The sequence below is a fragment of the Cydia splendana genome, chromosome 25, assembly GCF_910591565.1.
Source record: "Cydia splendana chromosome 25, ilCydSple1.2, whole genome shotgun sequence".
Classification (NCBI taxonomy): Eukaryota; Metazoa; Arthropoda; class Insecta; order Lepidoptera; family Tortricidae; genus Cydia; species Cydia splendana.
In genome coordinates, this window is record NC_085984.1 from 7,975,410 (window position 1) to 7,995,904 (window position 20,495).

Consider the following 20,495-nt stretch of genomic DNA (forward strand, 5'->3'; position numbering starts at 1 on the left):
CTTCGTTGTCTAAACACGGTACTCGACTGAAAACCTCTCTATTATATCACGATTGTATAATAGTTATTTGTTTTACAAGGGGCAAAGTTGTTGTTTAACCGCTCGTGCTAATATTGATACCCGAGCAAGCGAAAGATTCCAAAATTGAAAAATTCGAAAAATGGAATCTTGAGCGTTGCGAGGGTTTCAAAGCACGAGGGTTAAACAAAATTTGCCCCCGAGTGAAACACATAATTTTTCACCACACCAACCCGAAGCAAATATTAAATGTAAAATATCGAACAAAATAAAACCAAATCAAATTCAAATGAATCTTATTAAATATTTATCATCCAAAATCATAATTTAAAAGTCAATTCTACCAGAAAACATAAGAAAACAACTCAAAATTTGCATTTGATTACTTTGCCTCACATGTGAATTACTGATAGCAAAGTGCAACTTTGCTATCCGTTTTTGAAGTGCAAAGTAAGCCTTTCCGAGCTGGTGTGGTGAAAAATACTTTCTCATGACTTGATGGTACCATAATATATATATTTTTTTATGTTATAGTCAGCAAGCGAGCAGACGAGCCGCCTGATGGGAAGCGGTCATCGTCGCCCATGGACATAAGCAACATCACAGGAGCCACTTAAGCGTTGCCGACCCTTGAGAACCCTAAATACCCGCTTCTTGAAGAATCCCATGTCGTAGCGCAAAGAAAATACCTCAGGAGGCAAGTCATTCCACATTCTGCACGTTCTGGGAAGAAACGAGCGAGATGCCCGCTTATTCTTGGTGTGCCATGTATCTAAGAAGTGGGGATGAACTTTGCTCCTTTGGCGGGAGGTGCGGTGATAGAAACGAGACGATGGCACCAAATCAAAAAGTTCTTCCGAGCACTCCCCATTGTACAGACGGTAGAACATGCAAAGAGAGCCAACGTCTCTCCGAAGGCTAAGAGGTTCTAAGCCGTCAGTAAGTTCGGGATCGCCGACAATACGAACTGCCCGCCGTTGGATGGAGTCAAGAGGAAGGAGCTGGTATTGTGGAGCGCCAGACCGGAGATGAGAACAGTACTCCATATGAGGTCGAACCTGCGCTTTATATAACAAAAGCCGGTGACTAGGTGTGAAGTACTGTTTGGCTCTGTTAAGCACTCCAAGCTTTTTGGAGGCCAGTTTGGCTTTATGTTCCAAATGACTCCGAAACTGGACTTCGTTCGTAATATCGACACCAAGTATCCCGATACTTTTAGCCATGGTAAGGGGAATGCCCTGAAAGTTTGGCGCCGTGACAAATGGGGCTTTTTTAGCGGAAAACGCACAGACTTGTGTCTTACTGGGGTTGAACTGGACGAGGTTACGTCTACCCCACTCGGAGACCTGTTTAAGGGACGTCTCGATTTCAGACACAAGTCGCATCCTACACTCCGACACCTGCTCAGGGCGGGCGTTTACACGACCTGTATAACAGCTATCGCCAGTGCTGTCATCTGCATAGCAATAAATATTGTTAGTCAATAACATATCATTGATATGCAGAAGGAACAGCCAGCGTTTATGGGCTTATAGTCCGAGCATATTCCGTCAGTGACGACTGAAATGCTACGCCCACACAGGAAGCTGGAAACCCATGTGCACTTAGGAAGCCCGTATGAGGGAAGTTTTGAGAGAAGTGCCTTATGCCAAACCCTATCGAAGGCCTTTGCGATATCCAGGCTAACAGCCAGTGCCTCTCCCTTACTCTCTATGGCGGTGGCCCATCGGTGAGTGAGGTAAACAAGAAGGTCTCCAGCGCCTCGACCACGGCGAAACCCGTATTGCCGGTCGCTAATTAGCTGGTGGTCTTCGAGGTACTTAAGGAGCTGGTTGTTTACCACACGCTCACCTTAGAGAGCAGGGAGGTGATCGCAATAGGCCGGTAGTTGGAAGGGTCAGTACGGTCACCCTTTTTGGGTATAGGGTGAACCCAGGCAATCTTCCAGGAAGACGGGAATTTCCCTGAGCGGTATGAGAGCGAGAATAGTCGCGTCAGAACCGGAGCTAACGGCGCACGTTTTTAATACAACAGCAGGAATACCGTCTGGCCCACTGGACTTCTTGACGTCGAGGGCAAAGAGAGCACGCCTTACTGCGCTTTGAGTAAAGCGGACCTCGGGCATACGAGTAGAGTACTCGCATTGCGGAATAGTGGGAGGTGTATTGCCCCCGTCGTCCAGTGTAGAATTCGACGCAAATAGAGAGCAAAGTAGGTCTGCTTTCTCTTTTGCGGAATGAGCCAGTGAGTCATCGGGTTTGTGCAAGGATGGTAAGGAGACCCTGCAAAAGTTCCCCTGAACAGCTTTGGCGAGAGACCAGAAAGTTCGGGACCCAGAGGGCTGACTGACTAGTCTCTCACCAATTCTGCGGGTATGTTATTGTTGTATGAACTTGGCTGCAACAATTCGCTTCTTACAAGACCTAGTAGCAGCATTAAGTCGCTTCTTCAATTCGGAACAGTTACGATCATTGACCTGACGCGCAGCAGCCCAGGCTTGGTAAGCTTCTTCCTTTGATTTACGGGCTTCAGCGCACGCTCGACCAAACCAGGGCTGAGAACGATTGCCAACACGAACTAATGTGCTAGGAACGAAGCATTCCATACCTAGCAGGATCGTGTCAGCTACGAATTTCGCACAGTTGTCAAGATCATCCGAGGAGAAGCAGAGCTGCCCCCAAGGGTAGGACGCATAAAACTCCCGCAGTCCATCCCAATCTGCTGATCCATAGTGCCAGACACGGCGCAACCCAGAAGGTCGAGATTGCCCTGTCCGCTCCGTGGTAACAACAGAACGCACCAGGCAATGGTCTGACGAACCCAAGGGTGCAAGACGGGATACCTGGTGGCGTTCTGGATGCGAGGTCAGCAGTAGGTCTAAGAGAGCAGGGGTATGACCTTCGATGTCCGGAATTCTAGTGGGACCATCGACTATTTGCGAGAGATCATACGCTGCAGCAAAGCTGTGTCCTGCTCGCTGCGCTCGCTGTGGTGCGCGTTGAAGTCACCAAGGATCACTAACTCCGCTGAGGGAAGCCGCTCGAGAACTTCGCTGAGTCTCACTTGGATACGCTCCAGCAGGCGATTGGTTTCCGAGTCTCCGCTGTGAGACCTGTATAAGCACACATAGATACGGACGTGGCCACCGTAATCTACGCGCGCCCAAATAAGTGACAGATCTCTATCTTCAAGACTGCCCAAACGACGACAGCAGATATCATCCCGGACAAATATGCACACTCCAGCCCGTGACACGAACTTGTGTTCGAGGCTGTATCCAGGGTACATAAGGTAAGAGATGTCGGCCGGGGTAGATATCTGTGTCTCCGTCAAGAAAAGCAAGGCCGGCTTGTCTGTCTCAAGGTGGTGGTGGACGGAATTGAGGTTGGAGTGGAGTCCTCTGGTGTTACAAAAATCCACAGTGAGTGTGGAAAACGAAGCCGCTATATTACGGTTTTTCTTGTTTCGTTTATTCATATTTGGAATGAGTGGGTAATAAAGGGAAAAAAGTGGATCAACCAAAATACCCACAGTCACAAGGTCACAGGCAAGGCCAATCCTCACCTAGACGCAACAGGTAGAGTGATTCCCTGACACGGGGGACGGAAGGGCCCCCGGTCCCCGGTCCGACCCGTGGCCAGGCGCTACGTTCCACTCCGGTTTCCCATTCCGGCGCAGCGACCAACACACAGGCTTTTTTCACTGGCGGCAGGACAGCCTCCCCAGCAGGGACGGCCGGGGTTCGGGTCCTCTACGAACCAGCGGGCGGCCAGCGGACAACCGTTTCACCGGGTCTCCCTGGCCCCCGTGCCAAGGAAGCACGCCTGAAGCAGCAGTGCGAGGTAACAGGCCTCAGCAGACCAAGGACTTCCGGAACTTTAGTTGATCGGATAAGGGGGGCTGGATTTCGCGCACTCAACCGGAACACATCAACAGGGAAGGATGCTTTGCGGCCAACTACAATGCGAAGGTGGTTGCTATCCAGACGAACCCTTTGGACTGAAATGATCGTCCTCTTTAGGACTCTACCACCAGCTTATGTACAGTGATTTGAAATTACGTGGGACCACTGACAAACCCCACTACCCGAAGGAATTGTGTTGACCATTTAGCACTACCCAGGGGTCACGTGTAGGGTATCTAGAGTCAAGAAGCACAAGTGCTTCGCCTACGGACGCGGTCAACAAAAAATTATGGCAATATGTGAAGTTTCAGCTTAATCTAATAATGGGTAGTCTAATTATAATTTATCTTGCAAGATTTGACCTGAACGTATGTACACAATACAAAAATTTACTAGTGCTTGACGCTGCACTAGTATTAGACATGCTGGACACTTTATGTCAAAGTGACAAGGATTAAATTTGAATACAGAAAAATCATCGCCATTCAAATTTAACCTATATTACTTTGACATAAAGTGCCCATGTCGAATACTAGTGCAGCGGCGAGCACTAGTACTTCTACCTAACTCGTAATGGTTTGTGGCACAATTTTTATAGCCTATTTTGAGTCCCACTGCTGGGCAAACAGCAATTGATATAAACTAGGGATGTACCGACTAGTCGCCGACTAGTCGGGAAAGCCGACTATCCGGCCACATTTGTAGTCGGCGATTAGTCGGCGACTAGTCGGCAAAAATGGCCGATTAGTCGTGAAACGTATGGGAATTATCCGCTATAAAACATTAATAAAACTAGATTCTTTACAGGATCAAAAGAAATATATTTTTCATCTCATGACATTGTCAACGTAATCGAACGAGCATAGACAAACGCGGGAGGATACATACCAGCTCCTCCACCCTTAGCTGAAGAGCCAGAAGCTATAAATAAACATATCTAACTAAAATCAACACATTGCAACTGCACCAAAGTTGTACATAAATAACAACAACCTTAAACATAAATTAAACTTTATAATTAACAACCTTCCGGGGTCTCAAAACTCTACTCCCTAAGCGTTCGACCTCAACTGTCGGTGGTGGCAATTCTGTTGCTTCCACCGTCACTGGAGGTGTGGGCTCTCCGACCTCTGCCGGCGGTACTTCCCTCTCCTCTAGATGCTGCGGCAGCTCTCCTACGTCTACCTGTGCTTCCCCATCCGTCGCGTCTTGCCACTCGTCCGCGGGGTCATCGTCTATCAATTGGAATGGCGTAGAAGAGGCGGATGACGAATGTGCTACCTCGCGCTCGAGGTGTACATCTGGGTTACTAACGTAACGCCTCAATTGGTCAATATGACGTTTACAAATTAAATTATTAATATCTAACTTAACTAAATACATTCGGTTTCCTATTTTATCTATTATTTTACCCTTGTGCCACACGGGTTTCCTATTAACATATGAGCGACACCACACCCAATCGTCCACACGAAATGTCCTAGAATCATTACAAGTTTGTATAATTTCCTCTAACTGATCCGATTGTTTTTTACACGGTGGGCGTAACAGATCCAATCTGCAGCGTAAGTCACGGCCCATCATTAACCGCGCAGGGGACGCGCCGGTCGAGCAATGTACAGTATTTCGATACTCAAACAAATATTCTTGAAGCTTTTCATTAATTTTATGCTTACAGGTATGAGTATCTAAAATAGCCTTGATCTTTTTTTTACTGGTTTTAACACTATTCTCCGCCTGTCCATTGCTGCATGGATGGTAAATTGGTGAAGTGAGATACGAGATACCGTTAAACTTACAACAATCAATAAACTCCTGAGAAGCTATTTTGACGTCATTATCTGACACAATCGTTTCAGGGAGGCCGAACCTAGAACATAATTCGTTTAATTTTGTAAGCAAGTGTTTGGTAGTTGTACCACTAGACATATCAATACATTCTACCCATACAACCATTTCCAGTCGCCGTTACGACGCGGTGTTGACACATCTTGTGTCGACACCGTCTGTTTCGGTCACAATTCCAGTCGCAGAGTCGTCGCCGTGTCGACACAGTTACCAGAAATGGGGAAGGGTCGACACATGACACAAAGTGACATAAAGTGTGGTCGCCGTGTGCACACATTGTTTCGGGTTTGCGACTACTTTATGCCAAAATCATTCGTTCATTCGTTCATTTTGTTCCTGTCAAATGGAAACTGTCAGATGGAAAAATACTTAAATAAAAATAAGTGACATTAATACGCCATCTCTAAAACGGATTACAAGACGTAATTATATATTGTTTGCATTTATATTACAATATGACTTAAATTATTATGGGGAATTAAACTGCTCGAGTGATTTGATAAACTAAGTGTAATATAATCAACGCGCCACCACATTGTTTTAGTTTAGCCGGAAATGAAATTGTTTACTTCTCAGTGCCTGTGTTCATAACTATATTATTTGAAGCATTTTTAGTACTTCGATGCGTATACTATACTTAAATAACAGAAATAACGCTTTACATACTACGAAACTTGTTAATTATGATGTATAAATATGGTTTAAGGCTGAGAAATATTGCAGTCACAAAGTAGTTGCAATGTTTCGACTTTGTGTCGACTCTGTGTTGACACATGACACGCGCTGTCAAAAGTAATAACAAAGTTACTGGTATGTTACTGGATTTGCAAAATGGCTCCTTGTTTTGATTTGTTTTCAGATATTCTCAAAGTGTAAAAATGCCGTGGTCAGAGATGGGCATTAATCGATTAACTGTTTATTCGACTAATTAATGGAATAAAAAAAGTTAATTCTCAAATTTTAATCGCGATTAGTTTAGTCGACCTAACATAGATTGAAATTGAATTAATCTGAATATTAATCGAATAAATTATCGATTAAATCTCGATTGAAAGTTGACAGGGGGCCATTTTTGTACGTAAAAATAATAGAAATGTCTTGCATGCAGATGGTAGCAAAACACTTTGTCATAAAAGTCGAGATGGGTGTCGATATATAGGTTTTAGGGAGTGCCGATTTCGAAAATAATGACCATTTTGGAATCCGAAATGGCGGCCATGCACTGTGTCATAAAAGTCGTCATGGATGTCGTTTTATACGTTTTAGGGGGGGCCCCAATTTTGAAAATGATGACCATTTTGGAATCCAAAATGGCGGCCATGCACTATGCCATAAAAGTCGTCATGGGTGTCGTTTTATAGGTTTTAGGGGGCGCAGATTTCGAAAATGATAACCATTTTGGATTCCAAGATGGCGGCCATGCACTATGTCATAAAAGTCGTCATGGATGTCGTTTTATAGGTTTTAGGGGGCCCCGCTTTCGAAAATGATGACCATTTTGGAATCCAAAATGGCGGCCATGCACTATGTCATAAAAGTCGTCATGGGTGTCGTTTTATAGGTTTTGGGGGGCGCAGATTTCGAAAATGATAGCATTTTCAATTTAAAAATGGCGGCAATGCACTATGTCATAAAAGTCGTCATGGATGTCGTTTTATAGGTTTTAGGGGGCGCAGATTTCGAAAATGATGACTATTTTGGATTCCAAGATGGCGGCCATGCACTATGTCATAAAAGTCGTCATGGATGTCGTTTTATAGGTTTTAGGGGGCGCAGATTTCGATAATGATGACTATTTTGGATTCCACTTTTATGACAAAATACGTAGCCGCCATCTTGGATTATAAAATGATCATCGTTTTCGAATTCTGCACTCCCTAAAACCTATAAATCGACATCCGTGACGACGCAAGTTATCTTTATTTTCAGATCTAACAAATTGCTACAGAATACAAAGGACAAAAAAGAAGCGAGGAGGTAATGAAACAAGCAAAAATACAGATGATTCCTCGACGCAATTGGGTGATTCTTAAATTGTGTCCAGATTTTTTTTGTCATAAAAGTTTATATTTTTCACATATTACTCTCACAAGTTCCGTGACATTTCGACCTTGTAATTTTTTAAGTAAATGTTTTTGTTTATCTATGAGGATCTCACTAGAATATAATAATATAATAATAATATAATAATATGAAATATCAAGGTATGTTTATATTTGATGAATGAAATAGTAACGCAAAAAAAATATATATTTGTGTCTTATATTCCTGCCGAAGACTTTTATTTTACCTTTTCCTTCTACACAAGTTTGGCCAAGTAATAAGAATTTAGGGCTCTCAATTTTATTTTGACTTCTACAACAGTAAAGCTACGAGGCCATGTTTGGTATCGTTTTCGTATAAATTCGCAGTACCAAATTTAGTTAAGGTATCACATTGACACCATTCCGAAGTAAAAACATATAAACTTATTAAAATACTTTCTTTTAAACTCCTCTTCACGCTTAAACTGCTGAACAGTTTTAATTTAAATTTGGTACACATATATTTTGAGTCCCGAGATAGGATATAATAAGTTATCTCAAAAATCATCCTTTAAAGGTGTGAAATGAGGTGTAGGGGGGAATTCAGAATTGACTTCTTGAAGTTAATACTGTTTAAGTTTAGGTTTGAAGTCATGTTTTTTCATCATTTTTAACTAAATCAAAGATGTAGACCATCCCAAATTTCATATAAATCGGTTCAGCGGTTATTGATTTCCCGTACAAATTTCCACGCCACTTTTCACACCTTCAAAAGATGATTTTGGTTATAAGATCTATCCTATGTCCTGTTCCGGGACGCAAACTATTTCTATACCAAATTTCAACGAAATCGGTTCAGCGGTTAAGCGTCAAGAAGAGTTTCAAAAAAACCGGCCAAGTGCGAGTCGGACTCGCGTATTAAGGGTTCCGTACATTAAGTCCGACTCGCGCTTGACTGCACATTTCTAATAGGTTTTCCTGTCATCTATAGGTAAAGAACTATTTTGTGTATTCAGACGGACATACATACAGACGCACGAGTGATCCTATAAGGGTTCCGTTTTTTCCTTTTGAGGTACGGAACCCTAAAAAGTTTTTTTTTTTATTTTGTGGAATGGTGTCAATGTGATACCTTAAATGGATTCAGCACCCCAGATTTATACGAAAACGATACCAAACACGTCCTAGCACCTTCACTGATATAGATATATCAAGATAAAATTGAGAGCCCTAAATAAACTTTCAAGAGCGGATATCTCAAAAACTATTCAACATATCGAAAAAATTTACTGAATAAACTTGTAACAAATTAAATTAACTTTCATTTTGTATAAGTGGCCATGTCGGTGAGATGCATAGTTTCCGAGATATAATCGAAAAACCGGAAAATGGGACCTTCAAAGCCCCCTCTCTCCCCCCCGCTCAAGGGCTACGGCCGGGGACTTTTGATATGTTCACCTCCTAACTTGTCAAACCGAGTTACGGAGTCAAAAATTGTGTTCCGAGCATTTCCCTCTACAACTTTTGGAGCATTCGTTGCCTGACCTAAGTAGCTTATTGCATTTCTTTAAAAACTTTTCTGTAAAAGGTTGACGTGTGTTGGGTGTTTATATGGTTTCGGTCGATTATTATCATTTGCATTGCCCATGATGACTTACTAGAATTACGAGCACACGAGACACAAATGGTAGTTTGACAAACCTTGGTTTTCAAGAGGTATTTTATATTGACATTTGCTGTCACAAATTTGCTGTCAGATTTAGTCGCAAACCGCACGCAAAGTGCACACAAATGTGTCGACACCTTGTTACGGAAAAGTGTAGACACGGCGACGACACTTTGTTTCGAAACAATTCTAGACACATTGTGTGGACTCTGTTACGACACATCTGACATTTAGTTACCACTTTGTGATTCTGCGACTGGAATGGTTATATGGGTAGCCATTTGCTATAAGCGTCAATGACTACTAAATAAGTCGATTGCGCGACCGTCATGTAGTCAATATGTATCCTAGTCCATGGTCCCGCGGGTCGCGGCCAGGGCCGGGGCACGGCGCGTGGCGGCGCAGGCCGCAGCGCCACGCACTCGCGGCAAGCGCCTACTGCCTGCTCGATGTCGCGGTCAACGCTGGGCCACCATAACCGAGAACGGGCGACGCTTTTCGTTTTAACAATGCCTTGGTGAGACCGGTGAAGTTCTTTTAAAATGTCGGTTCTGTACTTAGTGGGTATTACTACTCGGTGTCCTCTAAGTAGACAACCATCGACTAACTCCAGGTCAGTTTTACATAAGAAATAAGGCAAGATACTCTGACATATAATTTTACGTGGCCAACCATCATTAACATATTTCATTACCGTCTTAAGCACGCTATCTTTTGAAGTCGCTTCGCGAATGTCTTTATACGTGACCGGCAATCCTTCTAATTGAAGTGAATGTAAGGCTGGTGAACAATTGTCTACCTCATCTTGCGAACCCTCTTGGGGTACCTGGTTCAACGGGGCCCTTGAAAAAAAAATGGCAACCACATTTTCCTTACTGGTTGTATATTGAATTTTATAATTGTACGCAGATAGGAATATTGCATACCTTACTAACCGCGAAGCTGTGGTCACTGACATGCCTCCCTTCTGTCCAAAGATTGCCAACAACGGCTTATGGTCAGTCTTTAAAATAAACGGATCCTGTCTGCCGTATAGATATTGATGGAAGCGTTTAACACCAAAGACAATGGCAGCCGCTTCCTTTTGCAGTTGACTATAATTGCGTTCACTCTGGGAAAGAGAGCGGGAACCGAAAGCTAGCGGACGTTCGCAACCAGCGGCGTCGACTAGTGCTAACACGGCTCCAAGACCCGCGGGTCCAGCATCAACGGTCAGCACCAGCTGTGCCGTCGGGTCGAAGTGTGCTAACACGCGATCGCTGCTAAGTTCTCTCTTCACCCAATCGAAAGCCTCCTGCTGTCGATCCGTCCAAACCCACCGTACGCCGTCACGCAATAATTCGTGGAGTGGCGCAAGTATAGCCGAAGCATTAGGAACAAAATTCCGGTAATAATTTACCATACCTAAAAAACGCTTCAACTCTGTTGTATTAGACGGCTTAGGTACTTTAGCGATTGCCTCCACCTTTTTCGGACATTTGTGTAGACCATCCTTATTAATGATATGGCCCAAATACGTTACACTGTCCTGAAAAAAGGCGCATTTGCTTTTTTCTAATCGAAAACCTGATTCCTGAAATCTTTGAAAAACTTTTTCTAATCTTTCTAAATGTATAGTTTTAGTCGGACCTGTCACACAAACGTCATCAAGGAAAACTGTCACACCTTCAATTCCTGCCAAGAGGTTCTCAATAGTGCGCTGAAAAATCGCCGGAGCACAAGCCAGTCCAAACACGAGCCGCTTGTACATGAACAACCCCTTGGTCGTATTGATGGTCGTCAGTTTTTGAGACTCGTTTGATAATTTAATCTGATTGTAGGCCTGACTACAGTCTAATTTTGAGTAATGTTGACCATTGCTTAATTTAGCGAAAACCTCTTCGATCCTAGGCAAGGGGTACTTATCAACGTGAATATCCTTGTTTAACGTTACAGAGTAGTCTGCACATATTCTAATACTACCATTAGATTTTGGAACCGGGACAATTGGCGTCGCGTATTCAGAATGGTTTACTGGTTCTAATATACCGACCTCAACTAACCTTGCGAGTTCGGCCTCCACTGCGTCCTTAACAGCATAAGGCAAAGGGCGTGCTTTACAAAATTTCGGACTCGTACCTTCCTTCAACCGTAAATTAACCTCAGATCGTGTATAACAGCCTAATTCCTTGTTAAATAATTCTTTATACTTGTTGACCAATTCGCGTATCTCTGGGTTATTTGCTGGAAATAAATCAATTTTATTTATTTTAGACGTAATAGTCATATCAAATGTAGACATAAACTCTCGCCCAAGTAGCGGGGAGCCGCCATTTTTGACAACAAAGAAACGAATATTTCGTGACCGCCCTTCAAACTTAGCTTGTGTATGAAAATGACCTAAGGGCGAAATTTTATGTCCATTGTAAAGGCACATTTTAATATTCGTTTTTAGAAGATTCTTGTGTGAAAAATGTTTGAAATACAGCTCGCTTGACATAACATTCATGCCTGACCCAGAGTCAATTTCCATGGTAAGGTTAACATTGTCATCAAGAATAATAGGAACTAGGATTGGTTCGTTATTAACTGACCTTAAGTTAAAAAGTTGACATTCTTTACAATTCCTAATTGAATCCTCTTCATCGGAACTTGAGTTTGTCCCCACATTAATATTATTAACGGACTTAAGCTTAGAATTGCACATTTTCAATAGATGGCCCTTCTCTTTACACCTTTGGCAGCGGTAGTTTTTGTACCGACATGTCTCCGCCGCGTGGCTCTTCATGCCACAGACTGCGCAACGGTCTTCTTTCTTGTATGCCTTCTCCGGCGCGCCAGGTCGAGCAGCGCGCGTCCACAACAAGGGTTCCTCCTTGGTTACTGTAGTAGCGATCGCCGTGGCGCTAGCTGTAGTTGCGCGCGCCTGACTCGCGACCACTGTCTGTTGCGCTACTTCTAAGGCCTTGGCGAAAGTAAGTTTCGCCGCATCTTGTTCACACACGCGATCTCTTACTTTTCCTGGTTGCAGTCCGAGAACGAAGCGGTCGCGGTACACCTTATCGAGAGAAGATGCAAAGTCACAGTGTACAGCCAAGCCTCGCAGTCGAGCTGCCCAATCCTCCACGCTTTCTGCCTCCGCTTGCATTGCGTTATAGAACTTACTAAGATCCGCAAATGTTGCACGTTTCGGGGTCAGATGTTTATTTAATGCTTCTATCAACTCATCAAATTTAGAACTTTCTACCACCTTAGGATGAAGTAAATTACGAAGTAAAAGATAGGCTTCGTCGGATAGATGAGTCAACAAGACGGCCCGTTTCTTGTCCTCGGAATCTATTCCATTTAACAAAATGAACTGTTTTACCTTGTTACAGAATATTTCCCATTGTTGCGTTTTGGGTTCAAATGCACTTAACGTGCCGATAGTCATCGTCGCCATGTGAAACGTATGGGAATTATCCGCTATAAAACATTAATAAAACTAGATTCTTTACAGGATCAAAAGAAATATATTTTTCATCTCATGACATTGTCAACGTAATCGAACGAGCATAGACAAACGCGGGAGGATACATACCAAGTCGGCACTTAATTAGTGAAAGAATAACAAAAGAAAAAGAAATCAACAGTCAATATTTACCATATGTTTTATGTCTATTTTACTAAAATACCTATTTAGGGTGCATACGAAAACTTTTTTTCATATAATTGACCGTTTGATCGTTATCGTATGTTGGTGGGCTGGTGTTTTCCTCTACAGGTCGATCTCAACTGATTCTCGTGTAATTTCATGGGCAAGTTTGATAGTTAAATAATTTTATTACTATACAGTTTTTTATGGGGAACTATTTATATTATTGCAAAATTTAGAGACAGACAGGGCACGTTGCTCGTAAAGACGCTGACCACAGGGGATAGGTTCTTAACTGGCGACTACGTACGGGAAATAGAGCCTTGGAAATACCTCCTACAAACTGTACCTACTGACGGTCTGCTCAGTATCGCAAAATAAAAGACAGAAATTGAACGAGGATTCTTGTGATAGGTCTTTGAACGTGTAAAGAACACCTTTTAGCCAAGCTAATATGATGAATACCGCAACCAAAGGAGCAAAACTATTGTTTTTCACCTGAACTTATACGAAACTAATGATCTGGCCGACTAGCCGACTAGTCGGCCGACTAATCGGCCATTCGAGCGCCGATTAGTCGGCTAGTCGGCTAGTCGGCCAAATCAATAGTCGGTACATCACTAATATAAACTCATTTATTATTTTTAGTTTTTAGCTTCTTTCAGCCTCAGGAAAGTCGGGAATACGGAATACGTGAATAAAATGCTTCTGGATTTTCGTGAGCACCACCTTAGTCAGCTGCCAAGTGAGGGGGGGAAGGGGTGAACATGTAAACTAAAATTTTCTTTGCGAGATGAGAAATGTTTATTCGACATTATACGTATATGTAGATTGGTTAAAATGAAATAATTTTAAACGAAGTCCGAAAAAAATGTGCGTGCGTGTGTGTATGCGTGTATGTGTGTGTGTATGCGTGTGCGTGTGCGTGCGTGCGAGGAGCTTATATTCAAAACCTGATTTCTCACAAAAAATAAAAATTAAGTTAATGTTATCAGTGTATGGAAAATTAAAAATAGCACCTGTATAAAATGCTTCGTTACTGCATAAACATTATTGTTCCATAGTAATTACTTATAAAATTCTTATGTAGGTTTTACGTATTACGTATCATAATACGTAATACATAAAGAATTTTATAAGTAGGTACTTAATTACTATGGAACAATAATATTTATGCAGTAACGAAGCATTTTATATAGGTACTATTTTTAATTTTCTATACACTGATAACATTAACTTAATTTTTATTTTTTTGTGACAAATCAGGATTGGAATATACCTAAGCTCCTCATTTTTACTGTTTACATTTTTGTGGCTGAAAGGTCAATATATCCATACAACAAATTAGCGAAATACATCATCGAAAGCTCCGAAAATCCTCCCCAAAAACCCTCCGTTGGGTTTATCGGCATCGGCGGGTTTGTCTAAGTTAACAATTTTTACTTTAGGTTCATGGGTACACGCCACCTGGTTCAGCAGCAACAGCATCTGCAACAGACCAACTTACGTCACTGCCTCAGTTACCCACAAAGGATCTTGGCCGGAAGAGCAGGAAGACCAGGGCCGGAATCCGCCTGGGCCCACAAGACCCGGGCCTAGGGGCCCAGGCAACCTAGCAATGGTTTTCAGATGGAGAAGGGGACCCCCCGTTCTAAGTGCCATACCAAGTACCTAGAGGACCTAGGTTTCTAAAGCATGTGCCAGACGGCAGACAACCACAGTTTCTGCAACATGACCTTGGTAGAAGCGAGGTAGAAGCGCGGCTGTCTAAATGGTTTACAACAAGCCCAAAACTAATGGTCGGCAGAGCACGCGCCACTATGTCCTATTGGCGCCGGGGTCCCTTTGTTTCCCATAAAGTTTCAAGTCGTAATGTATTGTTTATCATATTATCGTTAGTCATAAAACTGAAACCGTTAACTTTCCAGGATTTTCGTAAGGTTATCCTATAGATAGGTTAGGTTTGTTTTATGGCAATCCTGAAAAGTGACGCGTTTCTGAACCAAATAAATGATGACTAACGAAAATGCGGGCAAACAATACATTATGACAAAATAGAGACCCTTCTTCGCCGCTTCACGCCTTTTTGGTAGTGGCTAATGGGCTGACAGAGGCTCTACCACGAGCCACGTTCGACGTGTTGCCTGGGATGTCACACTTACGTACGAATTTAGAAGTGCGACAGAGAGGTAACACGTCGACCGTGGTTCGAGGTAGGCCCGTCTTTTACGGCTCGGCCACGAGTGCCACGACATTGTGGGAACGAAAGGTCCGATCGTTTGTGTCTCGCTCCAACCTATGGTTGCCACCACCGCCGCCGCCGGTCGCGCAAAGTCGTGGCCAGGCGGTTAGTCAGTCAGGCTTCATCTCCCCAGCGGTATTTGGGATGCCCGGACATTTTTCAAGCTTATATTATTTTATATAAATTACAAATATGTACATAGAAAACACCAATGACTCAGTAAAAAATATCTGTGCTCATCACACAAATAAATGCCACCAGCCTTCATGGGTGCCAAGACCTTGTACGCTTGGAATGGAATTAAAAATTAAACTAACTAAATTATAGAAAAGTAACATAGACAAATATAATACAGCGTGTACATAAAAACTAGCCAAGTCAAATCCTGAACATTAATTACATCCCAAGCGAACTAGAACTACTCGAAAGAATAATTGAGATTTACATGGGTCGCGAAGTCAACAACGACGCGTATTCATAATATTGAACTTGGCTCTCATTTTACATTTATCTTTTTGATGGGATAGATGCTCTACGGTGAAGGAAAATATCACGCGGATACTTGAGGTAGAATACCTATAATATAAGAAATAGTAGTAATTAAGATCAATGTAGGGAAGAGCTATGAAGAATTTTTTTAGTGGCAAAGACCGTCATCATAGAGGGCAAGAGCTCTTGTGCCTATTTGAATACGTACTTCGCTCAGACACGGTCAGAAAGAAAGAGTTTCACTGCTTCTGATCTACCGACCTAAACGCAAATGACGCAAGAGCTTGTAGACGGTCTTACCCACATTGATTCCTTTATTCGTTTAATTTCTTAGATTAGGTTATTCATAATTATATGTATAGATGAAAGTAATATATAAAAACACTCACAAAACAATAAAAAATACATACAAACACATTATAAAAAACCTAACCTAAGGTGCCGCCGGCAGCGGGGCAGGGCCCAAGCTACCGGTGGTTAGGGCTGCAGAGTGAGGAACCGGCGGACTATCCGCATTGATTTATTATTAATGTTTGGAAAACTTACTTGAAACAGAAGAACAAAGGCAAAGATTAGGATACTTTTAAGTTGCATTATTATTCTTTTTTTCGCCGTCGATTGGTAGTTAATTGTACTCGTAACCACAATACAATGTGTCTGCTCGATGAAGTCTCATGGCTTATATATCCAAATAGATTTACTACCTACACGTTTATTCAATTCTAGATTTTTATATGTCACGATTTTTAACATAGGTACCTATCTTATCAGAACATATAAAATGTATAATGTTCTTTGAATGCATGAATCATGATACCCTGATATTTCCAGAAAACCTACCAAAGACGAATTGAAATGTCGATCTGACATGTTAGTTAATATATGTACAGTCAGCAGCAGAAGTTGCAAAGCGGGTGAGGTGTTCAATATTACCTTGACACGCTCTTTTTCTCTTAATAATAAAGTCGCGTCAAGATCATTTTGAACACCTCACCCGCTTAGCAACTTTTGCTGCTGACTGTATGTCCGAGAACGGCTGAATTGTGCCATCTATCGCCTTTAAAAGGTGTTTTATCACGCAACCTTTGACAAATAGAGCAAACTAGGGTGTTACAGTACACCTGAGTGGCGTTCGGCGCAGTTCTGCCAAGGCTTCATAGAGAGCGCTGTCAAAACTAATGAAATCCAGAACAATTGAAGTTATGCTGTCAATCGATCTTCAGGAGAAAACGAACGGGAGAAGATGACGTGTGTGGCGGTTCCTGGGTCAAATCCACTGGTTTGCTTAAGATAAGACATGTAACGTGTGCTATGATTTGTAATCAGTCTTGTCCACTAAAGGCCGTGAGTTGAATATAGGATTTCATTGAAAGCCCTCGTCATTCACGATTTAAGCTTCTTATGTGCATCCGAATGATACGCCCACGATTCCCGACATGTATATATTATATATATGAATACCTACATGTATTGGGTATATATATATGTCGGAGAATGGCTGAAATGTGCCATCTATCGCCTTCAAGAGGCGTTTTGTCATGCAAACCTTGACAAAACGCCTCTTGAAGGCGATAGATGGCACATTTCAGCCATTCTCCGACATATATATATACCTAGTATTTATTGATATTTATGTAAGAATGGTATGTATTTTATTATTATAGGGGTTTTGTGGGCATTTTAGTGCCACTTCGACCAAGCTGTGATCTATTGTGACGGCCCAACTTAAAATTCACTACTAATGCCCGTTGAATCCAGGAAATTCCAGATTCTTTGGGCCGTAATGCTCTGTACCTCATAGGGTTCCAGTATGTGTCGCCCTAGGTAGGTACTTCTTTTGGACATTATTGGTCCGCAGGAACAGGGAATGTGCATAGCAGTCTCCTCTGACTCCTGGCAGAACCTGCATGTCGCATCTTGTTTTTTCCCTATTTGGAACATGTGTTTGTTCAATTTGCAGTGTCCAGTCAAAATTCTAGTCACCGCGCAAGTTTTGTGTCTTTTGAGCCCTAGAAGCTCCTTAGCAGTTCTGCTGTTGAACCCTTTGATTAGGGCTTTCGAGTGTTCTTGTCCTTTGACGAACTTCCACCAATCGATTGCTCTCGTTTTTTAGGGTTCCGTACCCAAAGGGTAAAACGGGACCCTATTACTAAGACTTAGCTGTCCGTCCGTCCGTCCGTCCGTCCGTCCGTCCGTCCGTCCGTCCGTCCGTCCGTCCGTCCGTCCGTCCGTCCGTCCTTCCGTCCGTCTGTCACCAGGCTGTATCTCACGAACCGTGATAGCTAGACAGTTGAAATTTTCACAGATGATGTATTTCTGTTGCCGCTATAACAACAAATACTAAAAACAGAATAAAATAAAGATTTAAATGGGGCTCCCATACAACAAACGTGATTTTTGACCAAAGTTAAGCAACGTCGGGAGTGGTCAGTACTTGGATGGGTGACCGTTTTTTGTTTGCTTTTTTTTCTTTTTTTTTTTGCATTACGGTACGGAACCCTTCGTGCGCGAGTCCGACTCGCACTTGCCCGGTTTTTTCTATGTTGTTGAGCAGAGAATATGCGTCCCGTTTTGTAATTCCACAAAACGGTTCTGGGCCGACCAGGGGTGTGTCTGCGCCCTTCCTAGCAAGTTCATCCGTTCTTCATTTCCGTTAATGTCGGAGTGCCCTGGTACCCATCTAAGTATGACTTTGTTGGAGTTTGAGTTAGCCAGTGCATTTAGGTTTGATTTACAGTTCTGGACTAGTTTTGAGTTTGACTCAGGAGATTCTAGTGCCAGCAGAGCAGCCTGGCTGTCTGAGTTGATGTAGATATGCTGGTGTCTTAGGTTTCTATCCAGGTGGATCTCCGGACATTTGTTGATGGCGAAGACTTCTGCCTAGAAAATTGAGGCCTGTGTGCCCATGCTGACGCTAGCTCTGAGCTTAGGTCTCTCACCATAGATCCCACATCCTACATCATTGCCTTTCTTGGAACCATCCGTATACCAAATAAGGCTTCCCTCTTCGACGAACATTTGGTCGTTAGTCCATTTGTCTCTAGGAGGTATTTCTACTGTGTACAGTTTAGTGAAGTGACATTGAGTGTGCGTGTCACCTGTGGGCATGCTAAGGGTTCTATTTGCAAAAACCCAGGCCTTTAGTTTGGTTAGTGCTTGAGAGCGCCATTTTAGCCTGTTTAGCGTGCAGATTCTGTAGACGCACTGCTTGGCCTACTTTTGCACCTGCAAGTGGAGTGTTATAATGTCCAGCAGTGCATCTAGGGCCGCCCCCAGTGTCGTGGAGAAGGCGCCTGTTGCTGTTAAACAAGCCGTGCGTTGCAGGCTGTTTAATGTGTCTATTGCCGTCTTTTGGTTGGTTTTGTTACACCATGGTATGTACTCGTATTTAGTAGTTTAATGTAATTTATGTATTGTGTAGGTATTGTATGCATTTTACGAGGTTCTTTTTTTTCTAATGCACCGCCTACAATCTCTTCTGCTTTGCCCTAACTGGTTGACTGGTTAATGAAAATGAAGGATAACGAGGACTCCGTTTGTATGAAAAGGCGGGTCATCCACTTTCATCTTAAATATAAACTTGTAGTTCGCCCCGAACTGAGAACTCGCAGTTAACCAAAAATTATTATAGAGCGATTGACTTTGTTGCACCTACTTAGGCTTCGAGCAACATGGAAGGGAGGCGGCATTCGCACTATTTCCCCTCTGCCGAGGTACAAGATTAGCGCGTCAATCTAATCTAGCGCGGGTAATAAAACTAGTTGCACTTGGATTTTTCACTAGACCGAGTCCAGACGCGCGCGTGAACACTGCTGCACAAAAATGCCTGTTTGCTCGGTTTTTTGTTATAAAAAGAGGTCGGGGACATCAAATTTACAAAAAGAAAGTGTTACATTTCACATGTAATATTTTTTTTTACATATCATACGTTTAATTACATTCAAACACAATTATTTTATTTTAGTCTCATGTAATTGTTGGATATATCGATTTTGCTCGCTCAGTACAAATTGCGGATCGGGCGAGCGACAAATCCGACTTCTCATCTCTCAGAAATACTCAGAATACAATAACATACTTCAACGAAAATGTGTTAGTGTGCGTGTTGTGACACTTGTCACTCGTCCGTACACAAAAAGAGATCGAGGTTTGCAAGATTTGTCTTTGACGTGTGTCATTTTCTATGTATTTGTGTCGTCATTACAGATTGGATTTTGTATGTAAGTGTGTGAGAAGTGCGACTGTGTGCACCTTTCCCCCGCGAAAAATGGCAGAAAGATTTGTACGGTGAGATATCGCTTGGGCCCCTCCCTTCCGATGTGTCGGAAGCCGGTGTTGCTCGAAGTACTTAGGTATCGTATAGTGCGACATAAAATAGTAGAAAATAAATGAGAGCACCACTTTCTACGTAACTGTCACATTTTTTACGTAAACTTACACATGGCAACAATTTAGTACTTATGGACATTTTTGAGTTCCATTTTATTCAATTTCTACTATTTTATATCGCACTATAGGCGGCAATAAGGCGGCAATGGATCAAAAATCGCCTGGATTTATTGCAAGGTCTGTGGAGCCCTTGACTGATAGATTTAAGCAAAGAGTAGTATGTATAATATATAGGACAAAGAGAGCCCTCTCGTGGAACTTTTTTGCATCCATTTTGAAGTGCCATCTGTAATTCTCAACCA

At 42.6% G+C, this 20,495-nt stretch overlaps 1 pseudogene; it reads right to left on the reverse strand.

Moving 5' to 3' along the window:
- Nucleotides 1–532: 532 nt before the first annotated feature.
- Nucleotides 533–12,587, reverse strand: LOC134802667 (uncharacterized; annotated as a pseudogene).
- Nucleotides 12,588–20,495: the final 7,908 nt, after the last annotated feature.